The sequence below is a fragment of the Aplidium turbinatum genome, chromosome 18 (assembly GCF_918807975.1).
Source record: "Aplidium turbinatum chromosome 18, kaAplTurb1.1, whole genome shotgun sequence".
NCBI lineage: Eukaryota > Metazoa > Chordata > Ascidiacea > Aplousobranchia > Polyclinidae > Aplidium > Aplidium turbinatum.
Genome location: NC_137489.1, coordinates 13172561 through 13177426, shown reverse-complemented (window position 1 = coordinate 13177426; position 4866 = coordinate 13172561). Strand labels below are relative to the sequence as shown.

Sequence of the window (4866 nt, the reverse complement as noted above, 5' to 3'; positions counted from 1 at the left end):
TAAATTGTTAGGTTACAAATTAAAATTTCATTCCAATACAGCAACAATTTCTGGTACAAAACTCATCTTTTTACTTTCATTTTATTTTCGCTTCATTCCCAATTACGTTTCTGCTATAAACTATGTTGTTAAGATGCAATAGTGGATAAGTTTTCAAGTTCAACGTGTTTCCAATGTCGAAATCATTTATACAAATCTGTTGCAAGCGTCAAATCTGACAACCCTGTTTTAGTAACTTCTGGACTGGCAGTAACTTTCAGACCGCGTATACGCGGTCCAGAAGTTACGGTAACTTTCAGACCGCAGTAACTCATGGACCGTTACACCGGCTCTGCGTAAAGACCCTCTACAACAGGGGTCACCAAATGGCGGCCCGCGGGCCGCATGCGGCCCGCCACGCTGTATCGCTGCGGCCCGCGGAAGGTATCAGCGTACAAGTATAACCAAAAATACTTTTCTTGAGGAGTTAAAGAGCACGAAGGCAAAAAATACTTTCCGGGAAGCATATTTTCGCTTTGCATACGATTCCAACGACCGACCAATCAGATTATAGTTCTAGGTGGGGGTTGCTTAAAGCTATTTCAATGCGATGTCCAGCCACACTGTAACAGTGGTTGATTAAAACATCTGTTTTCGAATTTCGAAAATGTCTGTGAGCATAGGGTTGCTTATTTTAAGTTTGCAAATGTCATGTAAACACTAGTGTGGGTTTCACCGTTATTATGTTTCACGACCAGTGTTCTCTTTATGCAAGTTTTTGTTGGCAAAATAGTTCGGTGTGCCAACTCAATTTATAATAAATTAGCAAAATATTATGTATAAATTTTAAGACTCTTTCTGATTGTATTATGAAAATATCTAGCTTAGTACTGCAAAATGTTTTTTTTTCTTTTTTTAAAGAAGTATGGAACGCTTCACGATTTCGCGTGTCATCCTTGCGCAGGGCCATGCTAATCTTCTCTGTATCGTTCCAATTTTAGTATATGTAGGCTACTGCCGAAGCAAGTTCTGCAAAATGTTGTTAATCAACAAATTCTTGCCAGCACGCTGATTGGCAAGAATTTGTTGATTAGAGGTTTTACGGTTTTAAGAAAGACGGTTTTATAGACTTTCACAACAAGGATGAAAAACCAACTCATTGCTTTTTTAAAGGGAAGACTGTTCATGAATTACGATAGAATTACGATTTTTGGGTGATTTCTACAAGCATTTGTTTCATGGTGCCTGATTTCTTTTTCCCTGTTATTGGAGCCTCTTTTTCACTGATATGTTTGTAGGTCACTATTGTTGCCTGTATTGCGATGTGTCAAACATTTCCTTGTTTACTAAAATTGTTAATTGCAAGATATCTTTTGTGAAGCGAAGTGACAACACCACTTTTGTTTGGCGATGCACATTCTGATGAAACCGCTCGCCTCGCTATAAGTGCGCAAAACAAGTGGCCTGGTTTATCAGGCATTGTTAAAAAAAAGTCAAAAGTGTTGTAAAAGGAGCTTGGCCTGGCAGTAGCGTTGTTCGATTAATTTTGTTGCTGCGGTACTCTAACATAAGTATGAACAACATGTAACGCTGGATACTGGGTACGAAATGCGTTCTTTTTTAGCATAAGAGTCAACCTACCTAACATTTTATTAGTGCGGCCCGCCACAGCTCTTCTTAGTGCCAAAGTGGCCCGCATGCAAAAAAGGTTGGTGACCCCTGCAGTCTACAAGTATGCGAAAATACCAGGAATAACTTATCAAGGCTTTGTCAGTCCGAGGATAAAGATTCAAAATCTCAACCCAATTGACAATGGGCGGAAGGAAGAGGACTGCAAGCTGCTTCCCATTTGGACTACGCTGCCCCTCTCCAAGGATGTGTTGCATCTAGATGTAAAGTGCACTTGCACAAATACCTGATCTCGGTGCAAATGCGTAAAGACTAAGTTAAAATGCACACGTCAATGCAAGTGCACATACAAGAAATAGCTGGATTACAGAACAATCTTTCTATATTAGCATGTATATAAAATATACAATTATAACAATATATGGGCCGTTAATTAGTAAGCCATTTTTTTATTGAATGTATTGCTTCAAAGAGTTTTTTCGAACAATTTTGCGAGCCTTTTGTTATGATTGAGTTTGCTTTATGACCCTAAACCAGGGGTCGCAACCTTTTGAACCCAGCTTGCCAGTTTTCGAATTGTGTGGCTATGTGCTAATGTTAATGACTTATTCATTGTTGGGTTTCAGTATCGGTAAAGCAAGCTAGAGGAATGCTAGGCCAACTCTGCGATACGTTTGTAATTCGGATTTAAGTTTAATCGTTGTACAGAATTATAAGTGTGTACAAAAATCAGCTTTTTGTTTCGACTCACTAAATCAATTCAGACTCAATAAATAAAATCACAAGAAACGATTGCAAGTATGGTTGAGACAGACAGAGGAGGGATTGTAGGAAAGCAATAAGCTCCTATACTTTTGTAACCAATAGTATAAAAGTAACGAGGCATAATGTGAAAAAATCTGGAAATTGGCAGCCATTTTGAATTTTGGCGGCTATTTTTTTTTTTTCATCTGACGCTTGACACTCGAACCAGAATTGTTCCATACGCCCTTTCCTTCAAGTTGGTTCTAAGAACAAAACTTTTGCATCGAGTTGAAATGAATTTAAAAAAATACACAGGCATGGAACCAAACTAAAGCAGATTGGATGTCAATTGACCACTATTGGTACTTTTGAAGCAAAAAAACGTTCTTTTCAAACTCCTGCCCGTGTCTGAACAATAAGTTCACTCAGCATTCGCAAAATATTTTCTATGGGCTAAATGATGCACTTTTCAATTTTGACAAATTTGAATGCTTTGTTTAGCCCACATTCGTGTGAGAGTTATCATAAAATTTATCCTGTTGTCTCACATTGATTGAGTGCTCTGTGAGCAACATTGCAAACATAAAGCAGGTTAAACGCAATGTGTAAACAACAAAGTGAAAATCTAGCCTACCTGAATGTGCATGAACAATAAACAATTTTTTACAGGTTTGAGTGTTTAAACAGAGGAATGATTTTTAGGCATATCTCTTGACAACAAAAGAAATTCAAAACAAACGCTGATGATGGATACTTTACTGAACACTCTCGAATGTGCCATGACCATACTAGTAGAGATGACCGGCTATGTCACATTTTGAAGCCTTAAAATACTGGGCCGACTGTTTCGTAGCAGTTCGGCAGACAAAACACATTACTTTTGCCTTAAGAGTATGTAGACATGAATCGCGGGTTTGTGGACGTTGACTCAATGTAAAGAAAGTTTGTAAATTGAGAGCTGAAACATTGCGCAGCTGGACATTTTGCTTGATGGGAGTGAACCATGAAGTTAACTCATACGCAGTTAGTCACAGCATAGGCAAGTCTAGCAGCTAGAGTGAAAAGGAAAACAATATAGTCGCACAATATGTGCACTTGTGCAGTTAGTTTTCATGTGATATTCTCAAGCAACATAGCACAGAAAAGTAATGCACGGAACCGAAATTATGTAGCTGATTACTAAGCAAATCAAGCTTCTGATAATGCAATGGCTACCGACCTAGTTGTATCTTCACTTCAGCACACTTTTTAATTGCTACTGTAGCCTACTTTAACTTTGTAGTCAGTTGACGAAAGGAAAGCAGGTTAACTTCATGTTTGCAAAACTAAACTAGTTAAACTAATCGTTTTCTGTCAGCAAAATATTGTAACTCTTTGATCAATGTATGAATCGTGATGCAAGTCTTGGCATGTAGGATAGCCTATACAATTATACATGACCACGAATCGGTCATGATCTGTAGTTCACATGTTCAAGTAGATGATGGACTTGTTCTTTCATTGCATTTTATAGAAATTAAGTGACAAAATGTCTAACAAATGCGTTGCGTTTAGTTGCAAATCAGGCTACTTTACTTCTGCTACCAATATTTCTAAGTTTGCTTTTCCTCTGGATATTGTGTAGTGTTGCTGCCGCAATGGATAAAATTTGTTAACCGATCTAACTGGGAGCCTACAAAAAAGTCTGTTTTGTGTATGAAACATTTTGAAGAGAAATTTATAAGTTATGGTAAAAGAAATAACCTCAAGTGGCATCTACTGTAAATCCAGTTCCGACAGTTCACTCAATTCAAGCATTAAAACGCCATCACTCCATCAGCTTTACCAACTCCAGCACCAGCAGCACCTCCACGAAAAGCACCCAAAATTCATATAAAACAACTTGATGAACTGGTAGACTTCTCGCAGAAAAACAGAATATCTTATTTTCAGTGACATAACTGAGGCACACTGCCCAGATGGTTTCCAGTACTGTCGGGAATAAACCTTTTTGATTTTTTACAACATTATTTCTGACAAGTTGTCTGGCTTTCCCCAGGTTGCTGAAGCTGTTAGTAGATCGAAATTTGCATGTGCAAAAAGATTTGTTGAAAAGGGATATTCATTTTTGGAAAGAGGATCTAGCTGCAAGTGATCCATGCATTTCAAGTTTTGAAAAGTTTCAGGAAGATGTGGATGAAGTTGCCATAGAAATGTTTGACGTCCCTGGACGCAACATTATCTTCTAATACTGCAAAAGTTGGCTTTACAATAGCTGGTTATATTGCAAAAAACTTGTTAAATGCTCCAAATGTGCAATGTGCAAAAGTTTACTTACAGCTGATTCTGCAGCTAAAGCTCCTTTGTACTTTCAGCTTTTGTCAAGGGGGGCATCAATGTGCCTTCTCAGCCACTTTCTGATTTTGTTTGTAGTGCTTTTGCTGCTTTAGATGTTGTTGAAGAAAAGGTACGCAGTTACGTGGATTGCCTTGTCGAAAAACTATGCAGTAGCCTATGTTTTCAAAAAATATCTTT

At 38.0% G+C, this 4866-nt stretch overlaps 1 pseudogene; it reads right to left on the bottom strand.

The window, feature by feature from the left end:
- Positions 1 to 898: 898 nt before the first annotated feature.
- LOC145788015 (U6 spliceosomal RNA) lies at positions 899 to 994 on the bottom strand (annotated as a pseudogene).
- Positions 995 to 4866: the final 3872 nt, after the last annotated feature.